The 17,900-nt window shown below is 35.7% G+C and overlaps 1 pseudogene; it reads right to left on the reverse strand.

The window, feature by feature from the left end:
• LOC118892033 overlaps window positions 1-14,428 on the reverse strand; it is a 172,198-nt pseudogene extending 157,770 nt beyond the window's left edge.
• Window positions 14,429-17,900: the final 3,472 nt, after the last annotated feature.

The raw sequence follows: 17,900 nt of genomic DNA on the forward strand, positions 1-17,900 counted from the left end.
AAACAGAATGCTCTCACCTATAGCCCTTAAAGACAGTGTATGAGAACCTTATTAAGACTGATCACTTCAGGTGCAGAGTCAAGATGGCGGTGTGGCAAGACACGGAGTTTGTGTCTCCCCACCACTAGGGTGCCTGCAGGATGCTGGTGGGGGACCTTGACACCCAAGGTGATGGGAGGAACCCCCAAACAAACTGGTAGGATGTGGGGGGACTAAGGGGGGAGGAGAAGTGGAGGTCAGACAGGACCAGCACCCCTGAGGGGTGGCTGAGAGGGGGGGAGTGTTTCCCATGCCTGGAGGGACCCTTGGGGGCTCAGATCAAGGGGGAGCAGGCCCAGTGTATCCCCCGCCCAATCAGCCGGAGAAGTCTGCACAGCTCTCAGGCCGGGTCCTACAGCCTCAGAGGCCCCCTCTGGGCCACGTGGGTCCTGGGGGCATGGGAGGGAAGCTGGGAAAGAGCAGGAGAGGCAGGCAGGAGGAGCCCTCCAGGACCGGAGCAGTGGGAGAGGAGTGGAGGGCTTGGCCCTGCCCACTCGAGCCTCAGAAGCCTGCTGAGCTCCCAGGCCGGGTCCCCTGCCCTCTAAAGCCCCCTCCAGGCCACATGGGCCCTGGGAACATAGGAGGGAGGCGGGAGGAGAGGCAGGCAGGAGGGGCCCTCCAGGACCAGAGGAGAGGGAGAGGAGCCGAGGACGTTTGCCCTGCCCACTCAAGCCCAGGAAGTTGCTGGGCTCCCAGGTGGGGCCCCCACCCTCTGAGACCAAAGGCGGGAAGCACATCTGGGCCCCTTCTGTTGAACTGAGCCTAAGGCCCTCCCCCCACACCCCCCCAGGGTCTTTTTCATCCCTGGGGGTCCTAAGGATAGGACCCGTCCACCACCCAAACCCCGCCCCTGCTTAGGCCCCGCCCTCCACAGCCAAGGCCTTTTCTACCTTTGTTTTTCCTTCTCCTCTCTTTTACTATTGTGGTTCTGTTTTACATTCTGGTTGTTGTTTCATCTATATTTTTATTTTTATATTCTTTATAACATATATGTTAGTTTCCTAGTCTAATTTTATTTTTTTAATTTGTTATTGTTCTCCCCCTGCTTTTTTTTTTTTTTTCCACTCCACGCAGCTTGCAGAATCTTTGTTCATGAGCCTGGGGTCAGTCCGAAGCGCCTGATTTGGGAGCTTCAAGTCCGAATCACTGGACTAACAGAGAACCTCAGACCCCAGGGAATATTCATCAGAGTGAGGTCTCCTGGAGGTCCTCATCTCGGCACCAAGACCCAGCTCTACCCAACAGCCTACAAACTCCAGTGTTGGAAGCCTCAGGCCAAACAACCAGTAAGATGGAAACACAATCCCACTCATCAAAAAAAAAAAATAACACGGCAAAAAAATATGTCACAGATGAAGGAGCAAGGTAAATAACTACAAAACCAAATAAATGAAGAGGAAATAGGCAATCTACCTGAAAAAGAATTCACAGAAATGACAGTAAAGATGATCCAGAATCTCGGAAATAGAATGGAGGCATGGATTGAGAAAATACAAGAAATGATTAATAAAGATCTAGAAGAACTAAAGAACAAACAAACAGAGATGAACAACACAATAACTGAAATGAAAAATCCACTATAAGGAATCAATAACAGAATAACTTAGGCAAAAGAATGAATAAGTGAGTTGGAAGACACAATGGTTGAAATAACTGCTGAGGAGCAGAATAAGGAGAAAAGAACAAAAAGAATTGAAGACAATCTCAGAGACCTCTGGGACAACACTAAACGAAACAACATTCAAATTACAGGGGTTCCAGAAGAAGAAGAGAAAATAGTTGAAGAGATTATAGAGGAAAACTTCCTTAACATGGGAAAGAAAACAGTCACCCAAGTCCAGGAAGCACAGAGAGTCCCATACAGAATACACCCGAGGAGAAACGCACCAAGACACATATTAATCAAACTAAAAAAAATTAAATTCAAAGAAAAAATGTTAAAAGCAGCAAGGGAAAAACAACAAATAACATATAAAGGAAACCCCATAAGGTTATCAGCTGACTTTTCAGCAGAGACTCTGCAGGCCAGAAGGGAGTGGCAACATATACTTACAGTGATGAAAGAGAAAAACCTACAACCAAGATTACTCTAGCCAGCAAGGATCTCATTCAGATTCCATGGATAAATCAAAAGCTTTTCAGACAAGCAAAAGCTAAGAGAATTCAGCACCACCAAACCAGCTTTACAACAAATGCTAAAGAAACTTCTTTAGGCAGGAAACACAAGAGAAGTAAAAGGACTCACAAAAACAAACCCAAAACAATTAAGGAAATGGTAATAGGAACATACATATCGATAATAACCTTGCATGTAAATGGATTAAATGCCCCAACCAAAAGACACAGACTGGCTGAATGGACACAAAAATAAGACCCATATATATGCTGTCTACAAGAGACCCACTTCAGACCTAGGGACACATACAGACTGAAAGTGAAGGGATGGAAAAAGATATTCCATGCATATGGAAATCAAAAGAAAGCTGTTGTAGCAATATTCATATCAGACAAAATAGACTTTAAAACAAAGACTGTTACAGGAGATAAGGAAGCACACTACATAATGACCAAGGGATCAATCCAAGAAGAAGATATAAACAATTATAAATGTTTATGCACCCACATAAGAGCACCTCAATACATAAAGCAAATGCTAACAACCATGAAAGGGGAAATCAGCAGTAACACAATAATAGTAGGGGACTTTAACACCTCACTTACACCAATGGACAGATCATCCAAACAGAAAATAAATAAGGACACACAAGCTTTAAATGACACAATAGACCAGATAGATTTAATCGATAATTATAGATCATTCCACCCAAAAGGGGCAGAATAAACTTTCTTTTCAAGTGCACACAGAACATTCTCCAGGACAGATCACATTTTGGGTCACAAATCAAGCCTCAGGAAATTTAAGAAAATTGAAATCGTATCAAGCATCTTTTCTGACCACATCACTATGAGACTGGAAATCAATTACAGGAAAAACACTGTGAAAAACACAAATATATGGAGGCTAAACAGTGTGCTACTAAGTAACCAAGAGATCACTGAAGAAATCAAAGAAGAAATAAAAACATACACAGAAACAAATGACAATGAAAACAAGATGACCCAAAACCTACGGGACGCCGCAAAAGCAGTTCTATGAGGGAAGTTTATAGCAATTCAATCTCACCTCAAGAAACAAGAAAAATCTCAAATAAACAATCTAACCCTACACCTAAAGCAATGAGAGAAAGAAGAACAAAGAAAACCCAAAGTCAGTAGAAGGAAAAAAAATCATAATGATTAGAGCAGACGTAAATGAAATAGAAATGAAGAAAACAATAGCAAAGATCAATAAAACTAAAAGCTGGTTCTTTGAGAAGATAAACAAAATTAATAAACCCTTAGCCAGACTCATCAAGATAAAAAGGGAGAGGATGCAAATCAGTAAAATTAGAAATGAAAAAGGAGAAGTCACAACTGACACCACAGAAATACAAACGATTATAAGAGACTACTACAAACAACTATATGCCGATAAAATGGACAACCACGAAGAAATGGACAAATTCTTGGAAAGGTAAAATTTTCCAGGACAGAACCAGGAAGAATTAGAAAACATAAACAGACCTATCACAAGTAAGGAAATTGAAACTGTAATTAAAAATCGTCCAACAAACAAAAAGTCCAGGACCAGATGGCTTCACAGGCGAATTCTATCAAACATTTAGAGAAGAGCTAACACCATCCTTCTCAAACTCTTCCAAAAAATTGAAGAGGGAGGAACACTCCCAAATTCATTCTGTGAAGCCACCATCACCCTGATACCAAAACCAGAAAAAGGTATCACAAAAAAAGAAAATTATAGAGCAATATCACTGATGAACATAGATGTAAAAATCCTGAACAAAATACTAGCAAACAGAATCCAACAACATATTAAAAGGATCATACACCATGATCAAGTGGGATTTATCCCAGGGATACAAGGATTCTTCAATATATGCAAATCAATCAATGTGATCCACCATATTAACAAATTAAGGAATAAAAACCATATGATCATCTCAGTAGATGCAGAAAAAGCTTTTGACAAAATTCAACACCGATTTATGATAAAAACTCTCCAGAAAGTGGGCACAGCGGGAACCCACCTCAACGTAATAAAGGCCATATATGACAAACCCACAGCAAACATTATACTCAATGGTGAAAAACTGAAAGCATTTCCACTAAGATCAGGAACAAGATACGGATGTCCACTCTCACTACTATTATTTAACATAGTTTTGGAAATCCTAGCCATGGCAATCAGAGAAAAACAAGAAATAAAAAGAATACAAATTGGAAAAGAAGAAGTAAAACTGTCACTGTTGGCAGATGACATGATACTATACATAGAAAATCCTAAAGATGCCAGCAGAAAACTACTAGAACTAATCAACAAATTTGGTAAGGTTGCAGGACACAAAATTAATGCACAGAAATCTCTGGCATTCCTATATACTAACAACGAAAAATCAGAAAGACAAATTACGGAAACACTCCCATTTACCACTGCAACAAAAAGAATAAAATACCTAGGAGTAAACCTACCTAAGGAGGCAAAAACTATAAAAGTATAAAACACTGAAAAGTATAAAACACTGATGAAACAAAGCAAAGATGACATAAACAGATGGAGAAATATACCATATTCTTGAATTGGAAGAATCAATATTTTGAAAATGACTACTACCCAAAGCAGTCTACAGATTCAATGCAATCCCTATCAAATTACCAATGGCATTCTTCACAGAATTAGAACAAAAAATTTTACAATTCATATGGAAACACAAAAGATCCCGAATAGTCAAAGCAATCTTGAGAAAGAAAAATAGAGCTGGAGGAATCAGGCTCCCCAACTTCAAACTACACTACAGAGCTACAGTAATCAAGACAGTATGGTACTGGCAGAAAAACGGAAATATAGACCAATGGTACAGGATAGAAAGCCCAGAGATAAATGCATGCACATATGGCCACTAATTTACAACAAAGGAGGCAAGAATATACAATGGAGAAAAGACAGCCTCTTCAATGAGTGGTGCTGGGAAAATTGGACAGCTACATGTAAAAGAATGAAATTAGAACACTTCCTAACAGCATACACAAAAATAAACTCAAAATGGATTAAAGACCTAAATGTAAGACCAGACACTATAAAACTCTTAGAGGAAAACATAGGAAAAACACTCCAACATAAACCACAGCAAGATCTTTCTTGACCCACTTCCTAGAGTAATGAAAATAAAAACAAAAATAAACAAATGGAACCTAATGAAACTTAAAAGCTTTTGCATAGCAAAGGAAACCATAAACAAGATGAAAAGACAACCCTCAGAATGGGAGAAAATATTCGCAAATGAAACAACGTACAAAGGATTAATGTCCAAAATATACAAGCAGCTCATGGAGCTCAATATCAAAAAAACAAACAATCCAATTTAAAAATTGGCAGAAGACCTAAATATACATTTCACCAAAGAAGACATACAGATGGCGAAGAGGCACATGAAAGGATGCTCAGCATCACTAATTATTAGAGAAATGCAAATCAAAACTACAATGAGGTATCACCTCACACCAGTCAGAATGGCCATCATCAAAAAATCTACAAACAATAAATGCTGGAGAGGGTGTGGAGAAAAAGAACCCTCTTGCACTGTTGGTGGGAATGTAAATTGATACAGCCACTATGGAGAACAGTATGGAGGTTCCTTAAAAAACTAAAAATAGAACTACCATATGACCCAGCAATCCCACTACTGGGCATATACTCTGAGAAAACCATAATTCAAAAAGAGCCATGTACCACAATGTTCACTGCAGCACTATTTACAATAGCCAGGACATGGAAGCAACCTAAATGTCCATCAACAGATGAATGGATAAAGAAGATGTGGCACATATATACAATGGAATATTATTCAGCCATAAAAAGAAACGAAATTGAGTTATTTCTGGTGAGGTGGATGGACCTAGTGTCTGTCATATAGAGTGAAGTAAGTCAGAAAGAGAAAAACAAATACCATATGCTAACACATATATACGGAATCTAAAAAAAAAAAAAAATGGTACTGATGAACCTAGTGGCAGGGCAGGAATAAAGACGTAGACATAGAGAATGGACTTGAGGACACGGGGAGGAGGGGGAAGCTGGGGTGAAGTGAGAGTAGCATCGACACATATACACTACCAAATGTAAAATAGATAGCTAGTGGGAAGCAGCAGCACAGCACAGGGAGTTCAGCTCGGTGCTTTGCAACAACCTAGAGGGGTGGGATAGGGAGGGTGGGAGGGAGGCTCAGGAGGGAGGGGATATGGGGATATATGTGTGCATGTGGCTGATTCACTCTGTTGTGTGACAGAGGCTAGTGCAGTATTGTGAAGCAGTTATACTCTAATAAAGATCTATTTTAAAAAAAAATCAGCTGATACACACACACACAAAAAAGAGTGATCACTTCAAGATAGTACACATAGATGCTCTCTACTGGTGATATAAAAATGGAGATCTCAAACTGGAATTCAATAACTTATTTTTTGAGATCTTCAAATTAACTGTAAACTCTTTAAAATAAACATATGATACATTATATACATAAACATGTAAGTATATAAGATATATGTCATATATATTGATGAGAGTATTAATAAATATGAGTGTACACTCTATAAATGGGATGAAAGAGGATGTTACAGTAAGATGTGCAGTGTTTGAATATAGGTACTTTCCTTCTCTATATATGAGGTAAAAAAGAGGATAACCATAGTAGCTACTTCATAAAACTACTGTGATAAATAATGGGATAATACATTTAAATTAATAAGAACAATGCTTAGCATATAGGCGGTCCTAGATCAATGTTATGTAACATGATCATCATTCCCACCACCACATCTGTCATCATCATCATCATCATCATCATCATCATCATCATCATCACCATCTTCACCACCAAGTACAACAGGTGATTTCCGTCTCTATATTTGCCTTTGGATACCAAGTGGTTCCACTGGACATATCACAGCCTGATAAGAAAAGAACAAAGGCAAACTTAATAGGCAAACAACCCTTTCCTGTCATGTGGAGGCCAAATGGTATCATGCTCCATTGCACTGATTTCACAGTGATTCAAAGAGAAGACTGTTAGGAGAATGTTGAGTCATCTCTTGGCACATGGTAGTACTGAAGAGTCATTCCCACTCTCCCGTTATCGGATTAGAAACAGTGAGAATAGAAATTTATTTCTAGTCTTTGGTCTATGTGTATTTCTATATTATTAACATTAAAACAGTAACATTTAACTCTGAAATCAATGAGAAATGTTTCACTATAAAGGGTGAACTATCTACCACATAAGTATAAGAAATATTTCAACAATAGAAGGAAGATCACTTGTCTGTCTCTCCTCATAACTCATAACAGGTTGATAAAAGCAATGGATTGTCAATGGACCTTAAATTCTCTAAGCCATAAATTTTTTCTGGCAAAGTGAATGTTTATCTTAGAAGGCTCATGAGGCTCTAACAGTTAGTGATTCAATACGTTACACAGAAATTATATCATCTTAATGTGAGCCATAAATATACATACTGCTTTTTGATCAATGTGGATATCAACATTGTTTAGTGGAATAAACATCAAAATAAAAATTAGAAAGAACAAAACTGTGCAAGCAGTAAGGGCAATCTCAAAGACATATCTGTCTACAGTTTAAGGAGCTTACTATCATGGACTTAGGTAAATTGTTAAGTGTTTTTTTCTAATTCCATAATAATAAAAGATGACACACCTGAGCTACTGTGATTCTGAATCCTATCTATGACCAGAAAAGCTACACATAAGCATGTGTAATGTATATCCATCTCCCTTAAGAGACTTCAGATACTAGGTTAATTAAAGTAAACATTATTCTATTCTTACTTTATAAATGCTTAATGTACTATTGAATCTTAATAAATATTTAATAATATTAGGAATCAACAGAGTGACAAAGTCATTTTCCCTTTATAGATACAGGGTTTTAACTGAAGTAAAGGAACTTTATCTATAAAGGCCAAATGTTCTATAACTAGAGTATTCAGAACCCATAATCTTTAAGAGACCTCCATAGCGGTATCTATATTAGCATTTAAATGGAGCAATATTTTTTGAAACCAGTACCTCTGTTGAAATAATATGGTAGATTAACACAAAACAATCTGTTGAGCTATGATGTGACATTTTTCAATAAAATACATAAACTGCTTCAAAAAATTGCCCAGAATAGATTTAATCCATTTGTTTTATTTAATTTTAGTTCCAACTAAACTTTCTATTTCTCACTCCAGGAAAATTCCTTCAAAGCTATTCTTGGTTAGAACTAATAAAACTGACATGTATATGTGCTTCTATGTAAGACTGCATATATATGTAGCTATAAAAAAATCTGTGCAGTCTTTAAAGTTTGTATTATGAGGAAGAAGAACTGAAGACAAAATTAGATTTGCTTTTGACAGTGAGTTTCAAGCTTTCTATGGAAAAATTAAGTGATTTTTTTTCTTTGTTTTTGTTTTGTATTTTTTTTTTTGAACGAATTTTATCCAAAACACCCCCTTCTTGTAAAATCTCTTCCCTAGCTCTTCTAGTTAGCTGGGATTACATAAAGCGAATCTGAGGTATAAGCCATGGTTTGGGTTGCTTTTTGCATACCATGTGTACTGTGAAGTAGAAAAAGTTCCTTTATGGACTGAGCAAGGAAAGGAGAAGGAACATGTGTGTGAAAAAGAAAATGTGTCATCTTCTTTGGTCCCGCACCCTTGTATTTTCCTAACAGACTCTCCTCCTTTTCCCAATGTATGTTTCGATTTCTTGAAACTTAAGGTTTTTGAATGACAAATTTTATAATACAAAAATTTCTAGAGACTAAATAAATACATAGGAAAATGGATAAGGCTAATTATTGAATTTATTTCTTTCAACTAAAACTGTAAACTCTCCTAAGTAGAAAGTATATAAATATCTTGAGATCTTTTTTTGAAGAAGTATAGTAATTTCAAGGACATACTATCCAAATTGTGGGTTAAGACAACTGATTTGTCTCATGCTATTACCAGAGTTTATAAATATTTGTTCACAGTGAGATTTATTCAGAATTGGTTGAGGCTGTCGGATGGACATTAGATGAAAAATTTAAGCTATGCTCAGATGGACTGAATATAAATAAAGAAGTAGGTTTAATTTTCAGATTATCTTTGATATCACTTAGCTATCTAAGTATCATTTAGAAGTTTTTCTTTTTTTTTAATTCAATGTTTTGGAAAATGCAAAAGTGTTTCCATTCAAAGCACTGTAGAGAATTTTAGCACAGGATTAAGATCTGCTGTGATTCTATGTTCAGAATATCAGAACAAAGCTTAATTTCAACATTGCATTCTCCAAGATATAACCTCCAATTAGGTATAAAAATGACTTCTTGTTGTCACTGCTGTTTTTAAAGCACTTAATCCTGATGCTTACTCCCTACTTCAAAGATTGGACACCTGCTCAATTCAGAAAAGCCTGTGCTAGACAACGCATATGACTGAATGACATCAAGTAATGACCCCTGGTCTGTTGTCTAGGGATAAATTATTGTTGGTTCAGTAGATAACACTCATTCATTTTTACACTTCAACACAGAAGAGCATGTATTTTATAGGGTAGCACAGTTACTTAAATGTCTTAGGAAATGTCTCTACACATAACCGTGTGATCAATACGAACAAACTTAAAAATAATGATTTCATCTCTTTTTGTTGTTGTTAATATTGTGCCTATATCTTTGCACATGTTAAAGCAGTTAAACAAGAAGTCATTAGACTGAGGTGGCACTAATGCCTTGGTGGCCTATATAAGCAAATCGAAACCTACGCCAGAGTCAATTCTGTAAATGCATTCATATCTCAGAAAAAAAAAATTTAAGAACCAATAATCACAAACAGCAAACTAGGCTTTCCCAAATAAGGCAATGACTTAAGCTACAGCCAATCAACGTTCTCGCTGTGCTTCCGCGTCTGCCCTGCCCTATGAAAGCATTTCCCCTAACTCCAGTCGGCAGAGTACTGCTAGTCACTTTTGATTTGGCCACTGCAGGATTAAAATCTATCTAATCAAGTAAACTCCTGAAAATTCTAATCTAGCTCAGTTTATCTTTTAACATAAAGAAAGATTATAAGAGAGGAAATGGTTTGGACCAAATTGTAGATATGCTTTTCACAGCCAATGCATTCAACACTGGGTGAAAAACACACATGTGGAGTAGAAAGAGCATATTTATCTGACCCAAAAGACTAAACTAACATTTTATCAGATATAATTCTAGATAATTTGAACTTTGGCTAATAGCCAAATTCAGGTAAGAAACCTGTCTAACCACTTCTGCTATTTTCTAGATAAGGGCAGATAAATTCCAAATTCTAAAATCCCCTTTGCCACTGTAGTCAGAGAAGATACTGATGATGTTACACAAAAAGCATCCTGTTTTTTTTCTTGTTACTGTCTAAGGCAGGATTAAGAACCTAAGTTTAGGTTTAAACCCCAGTTTAGATTCAATCATGAATTTATTACTCCAGCAATAAAGAGTTATATTAAAGATATTAATCTCATTTTGATGAAGAAAGCATAGTAGAGATGGAACAATATGTTGATTTCAGATGAAAAAAAGAGCAGGACTGTAGAGTCCTGGGTGAAGAAACATAAGCGATTCTGGTGTGGCAGATATAATTTTATTTTCCTCAAACCAATTCATTTTTCCACTCATCACACATGAAGAATGTATTACCAGTTACCTCTTGGTGCTAAGTGTGACTTTGTTCTGGCCACAGGAATATGACATTTTAAGCCTGGTTTTTGAAATGTCCTCTATTCTCTTGCATAATATATTGGCCTCAGTCCTCAGCGGTGAATTCAAAGAATTATGATATGACAAAGCCATACAGTGGAAGAAGTCTGGCTACTTGTATCATTATACAGATTCTGTGGATTTCAAGAATCAGATGAGCTGAAACTCTGCATGCCCTTAGTTCTTTCCCTTTCCAAGCAGGAGATTTCATTCCAGTTATTTTTTCCCCTGTTACATCCTTGTATATTTAGGGGGTGTGTGTGAATGCACATGCATGCAATAATTTGTCTATAATTATTCATAGGTCGCTTTTCAGGAAAGAACTATCTGGACTTGATGAGAAAAACTGTGGATAAACTGGAGATTCTGGATTTGATCTATGGAGACTGAATGATGAAATTCTGTGTTGTCACTCTTAGGGCAAAAGTGAGGGCATTCTATGTATAAAAAGAAAGATGAAATGTAACATTTGGAAAAAGGGATGGAGGAGATGCCTCAGAGAGTCACTTGACCTTCATTAAACTATGAAATTAGAAATTGTTTTAAGACACTGAGATTTTGGGTTTTTTTTTTTAGAGAAATTATGAATTGTCCCTCTTAACACACACAAAAATACTGATGACAGTATTTTAAAAATGGTGTTTAGAGCAAAATAACCCTTTTGAAAAGTATGACTGAAAAACATATAATTATTGTAAACTTTGAATATTTAGAGACTTAGAATTCTCTGTGCACAGTAATATGGATACTAATTAAAGGGTATGGTCAGCCAAGAACATGATAATGTGGACATGAATAGTGTGAATTAGGCACAAGAGGATCACTAATAGAAGAGAAATTCAAAACAAAAGAGAACAGAGTTAGTGCAGGGTTTTAAAATGTCATAGTTAGGAGGAAATTAAAAATTAGTATTTGAACCCCCATAGCCTATCATTTAGATTTTTGTGCATATGGGATTGATTTACTAATAAAATATTCATCTAGGTCCTACCACCATCTTAAATTTTTTTGTCTTAATTTATAGAAAATTTATATCCATTGTATTTCATTGTATGACTCCCATTGATTTCTCCCTTAACATTTTCGTCAACCTCCTCATTAAGAAGCATTCCTAATATTATTAATTGTTATTTGGTAGACCACATCTGACATGTGCAGTAGGGATAATATTGCCAAATTGGGCAAGCAAGTTGAAAACAACACTGTGCGTGGTCTAACCTAAGAAAGATTACTGTTCACTGCGCATTACACTCTAGGAAGTTTAAAGATTATTAAGGGAAATAATATGCCTTTGGTGTAGAATCATTATCATAATTCCATCTGTTATCATTATTTTAAAAAGTGTTATGGGAATAACACTTGATCAGGTACTCCTTAGAATTAAGTATATCCCAGATATAAATCATTTTCTTATAGGTACATTTCTCAATTACCTGCTTTGTATTGTTTCTTTCAGTGAAACACCAAAAATGCCTAAGCAATCTTAAAATGAATAGTTTGTTCCTATATAATATATTCATCAACACGAAGTAAAATACGGATGCAAATAAAATCTTATACTCCTTCTACTCTTTTTTTCTAGCAGCATCAGTGGTTCTGATAATGATCCGCTCTATTTTTCTTCATGGTGATAACAATCTTTGACATTGTCTCATCCACAAACTCACATTATTATCCAGGCTGCATGCTGTAAATATGTTATCAAGCCTTCCTTTGGAGCATCTGGAACACCCTGGTTTTATTGTCTAAGAAAATACACAAAAGCAGAACATACAAAGCTACACACAATATTGGAACTGAGGTCAGTATCACTGGGCTAATATGTCAGTGGAAAGTGGGAAGCTAATTCAGGGTTCTGTTCCTTCCATCTCTATAGACAAGCCATTCCCTAGAGTTGTGAATCTTTGCTTTCTTTCCACATGTTTGTGGTGGGAATAGAGTGGGGGTAGTTCACTGTAATTATCTTTAGAGGACAAGGAAAACAGAAAATTAAGCTAAATATTAAAGTAATTAAGGACAAAATCATTGCTTTCATTTCTGAGATCATTCTTTCTATGTAATTTGAACAGTTTATAGACAAAATTGCCTAACTGAAAATGCAGCTTTGGATATTTTGATTCCTCATTTGATTCACAGTGACCAAATTTTCATTGTTTGGAGCCAGGGAATTTGTGTCCACCACCATAATTTGTGAGGTGTAAAACTGAGGCATGCTTTTAATTTGCATTCTTATATTTGCTCAAGCAATGCAACATGCTCCAAAGATGTTATTATTCATTCCTTATCATTCTGCCTTTTATGCATGGGAGTCAAATGCTCAATGGAGGAAAAACTTCCATGAAGTCAAAGTCTTTACCAATTATTTCGTTATCATATTGGTTTTAATAATGGTTTTACTGGAAGACAATTCTGGACTTCTCAAGAAATAGAAGTTTTTAAAATTTTCAACTTGGAATATAATAGCATAATTTTATTGCAAGATTTGTTTTTTCAACTGGCCTAAGGGTTAGAGGAAAATGGATGAGTTTCTGACTGTTGGTGATTTAATGTACCATCTGTTTGAAGGAAAAATATTCACAGTATTTTAAAGCCTTCTTTGAAAATTCTATTTAATAGCTACTACACAAATATCTGTCGATCTAATTCACATAAAGTAACTTCTATGAGGGTAGGAACAGGGTTTTTGTGGCTCACTGGTAATTTCCAATACGGAAATTAATGGCACAAAATAGACTCTTGATAAATAAATGCTATTTAAATTTTAACCAGTTGGATGGACAAAATGAAAGAGCAATGGGCTCAGATTTTTGTAAACTCAGAACCATATAATACCTTTCACAAACTTGTCATATAAAACATACCTTCTTCGGCCATCAACTTCCTTACTTACAAATGAGGGATTCTACTGTTCAGTTTCTATGACAGCTTTTGCTCCAAAGAAGTTCGTTCTAGCTTCATCCCAAGATTCCCACTTTCAACAATGTGTGGCTGACAAAGATATGAGTCCGCAGGCCTCATTCACAGCCGCCACCTCCCACATTGTTAGAGACGGTCTTCCTCTCCTTCTCTTGCTCTGATCCGTCAGTGACCTTAGGTGTTTGGTATCAACATAGACTGTTTAACAGGTTCATTTCTCCGCCACAGAAGCCATAGAGGAAGTCGGACTGATGATTTTCTCTCTCCCTGGATCCTTAAGGGAGTTATTAAAATAGCACTTGTGTTGAAAAGGGAAACTTTTTTTCAAATTAGGCAGACTAAGCAAATAGAACAGAAGTGAAACAGGGTACTTTAGGGATATGAGCCAAAAACTTACATGTAGGCTTCCTGAAGATAAAGTGCATTTTCTGCCTCAAGATAAGAAGCATATTCTTCCAAATAACCTGGAGTTTACTGATCCATAGTTCAGGCCCAGGTTAAATTTTTTTTCCATGGAAAGCATTTACATAAACTACCCTTATAACAACCTAATGTCATGTTCCTTACGCCATTACACTTAAATGAAATATCTAGTTAGTAAGAGATAACTCATGCTAAGGTGGTTAATTTTACTACATTGTACATGATGCAAGCATGGAAATTATGTTAAAAAAAGAATAATATTTTATTCTCATTTGGTTGATAATTACACATAGGATGATACCCAAAAAAAGTAAGAGTGCACACTCTCTGAAATTAAATTCTTACAATATTTAAACATTTATTTTTTTCTTTATATGCATTACAACAGCTGATTTCTAAAATCTGACAAATAAAATGAAAATTTACCATGAATGAACCCCTGTCCTAGTCTCCCTTTGTTGATGCTTCTTTAATTTCTTTATGACTTGATATTTTCATCACAAAACATAATAGATTAATTTAGGAAAAACTGAATTATGGGGTCAAGACGATGTGCATTTCATCCAAGTTGAAAACTGAAAAACACATCTTTCTCTAATTCTCACTTCATAATCATTAAACTGATTAAATAAACAACAACAAGAAAACTTCTTTTTTTAAAACTCTTTATTTTAAAAATTCTAATATTAAATTTAGCTCTTTAAGACCTTTCAAAATTTCTTGGACCCTCCCAAATTTTATTTGGCTTATTAGGGATATTTTGGCTTTATCCCTTTAGACTTTTTTTTCCACTTCCTGTGTGCTTTTTTTTTTTTAATTTTTATTGGAGTATAGTTGATTTACAATGTTGTGTTAGTTTCAGATGTACAAGCAAAGTGAATAAGTTATACATATACATATATCCACTCTTTTTCAGATTCTTTTCCCATATAGGTCATTACAGAGTATTGAGTAGAGTTCTCTGTGCTATAAAGTAGGTTCGTATTAGTTATCCATTTTATATATAGTAGTGTGTACATGTCAACCCCAATCTCCCAATTTATCCCTCCCCCCCATTTTCCCCCTGGTAACCATAAGTTTGTTTTCTACATCTGTGACTCTATTTCTGTTTTGTAAATAAGTTCACTTGTATTCTTTTTTTTTTTAGATTCCACATATAAGTTGAATGAAATCTGTCTTTCCCTGTCTGACTTACTTCACTCAGTATGACATCTCTAGGTCCATCCATATTGCTGCAAATGGCATTATTTCCCTTTAGACTGTTAATAACAATGTCAGGTAAGGTTGCAGCTCTGCATTAGGAGACTAGAATCATAAGTTATAATCCCAACTCTACCAAATGATATTTGTCTTACTACTTGTTTTCATCTTTTCATTATAAAATTATGGGTTGCAACTACATCTCTAAGGCCTTCTTCGACCTCCAATTAACAAAAAGAAAGCAAATTACATTTTGTGGATTTATTATGCTTCAGATCCTTTGCTAGGACAGGGGAAACCTAGGACAAAGATGAAACAATCTTTTTTTCCCAAATGGCCTTTGGAATCAATTGGGATCAGTTGAGTGTGGAATCAGTTGAGTGTGGACTGCACATGGGAGTAGTCAACCATCTCCAGATAACAACTGATTTCAGAGAGCAACCTTGAAGAAGAGACACACCTCACAGGAGTCTTTTTATACTCGCCTATTCTTCAATTGCTCCTCTTTTTACTGCGATTACTCTTCCTCATCCATTATACTCTAGCAATCTCTTTCCCACCTTCCCCTCCACAATTACCTGAACACACTAAGCTTATTCCTGCCTCCAGGCCTTTTTATTTTCTCTTCCTTCTGACTGGCTTGCTCTTCTACTGGCTCCTTTTAAAAGGACGTATTTACTTTTTAATCAAAGTCTTATATATATACATATACACACACACACACACACACAGACACACACACACACACACACCTAATTTATAACTTGAAATGTATTAAAATGATTATAATAAAGAAAACAAAGACCTGCCTTCAGAGGCAATTCACTTCAACTTTATAAGTTCTGTCTGGTTTTATCTATGTGTAACATCAAAGAAATTTGAGTTAAGGAAATACTCCATTTTATGAAAATCAAAAGAGAATGTATGAGAGAAACAGACAGGATCCAGCAAGAGACTTGGCTCTTACAAGTGCCAAGTGTACGTCTAGTTACTCAGAAAACTATGTGGTCACCAATTCCAGACTGAGGACTCTTAGATAAGTAACATGGAGCCTAAGAACCTTTTCACCTGGGTGATTTTAATTAGCAATAAAACCACACAAAGCACCTATTTTTTTACCTAGAAAATTAACTGAATCATTCTTTAAGTAAGTTCTAGTAAATGAAGCTATAATAATTTACCTTTTATGAAAATAGAAAAACAAACTTACAAAGTTAATATCATACCCTAAAACTGACTCAATAATGTACTTCAATGATTGTTTTCTAAACACCAGGAAATAGATTCTCCCAGGGAACTTCAAATTATTAGTCTAATTATAAACTGTATCTACTAAATATAATTTATAGAAAAAAATCACAAAGATCTCTCTCTTTTTCTAAAGCAACAGTACTATGTTTTACATTATTCATTTTCCCATTTTTTGTTTTATTATTTATAGGTATTTCACAAATATATAGTGTATTTTATTAGTCCATCACTTTCCATAATAACAATTTTTGTCTAGCCAAGTAGACTAAATTCTTTGGGATTATGGAAAAGTTCAATTTTCTTTCCCCCCAGAGTTAACTTGCTTAGATTTTGTAACACAATAGGTGTTTTTATTTATAGAAGAAAAAGAGGTCATAAAGGAAAATACACTTGGTTATTTTGAGTAGTTTACTCAAACCAAGTTTTTCATAATCATTGAAATATATTAAAATGCTAACAATTTGTACCATTAATCATTCCATTCATAATAACAGTAAAAGCATTCATTTTCCCCTAGAGTAGAACTCTTCCTTCTTCAACAGATGTAAGTGAACATCTAACTGGAACTGTACTTGAAAAAGTCACACCATTCCGCTATCAGCAAATACACAATCTGATTAGTTCTGACACCAAGACCTTTCTAGTAATCTAAAACATGACGTCTCATGCAAGTTACTGTTTAACAATCACACAGAAGGTTAAGTAGCAAAAAGAAGATTAGTGTTTTTGGATACCAACAGTATATCATCAGCAATATTTCTGACAAATAAAAGTCATTAGTTTGCCAAAAATTTTAATGAAATCATGATTAATAAATGCATCTCAAAGGTCTACATCAAATGCAAGGCATTTGGGTGATAAATGTAAACATGCAGAATTTGCTTTGCCAAAAGCTGTGTGTTTCACTTACACAGCTCCACTGATTGATATGTCCATTATTCTAATATATAATTTATCACATCAAGGGGGACAATTCATTATGTGCATAGTATAACCAGGGAGTTCTAAACACCAAAACCTTTAGGAGACTTAACAGGTTGCCTAGGTACTCAACTTATTTTTTCATTATACAGTGGAGACTTGAAAAAAAATTAACAAAAATAGCATTTACCAAAACAAGACAAAACCTCAAATGTTATAGTTTTAATTTACTTGAGAGCATTTGACACA

The sequence above is a fragment of the Balaenoptera musculus genome, chromosome 3 (genome assembly GCF_009873245.2).
Source record: "Balaenoptera musculus isolate JJ_BM4_2016_0621 chromosome 3, mBalMus1.pri.v3, whole genome shotgun sequence".
NCBI lineage: Eukaryota > Metazoa > Chordata > Mammalia > Artiodactyla > Balaenopteridae > Balaenoptera > Balaenoptera musculus.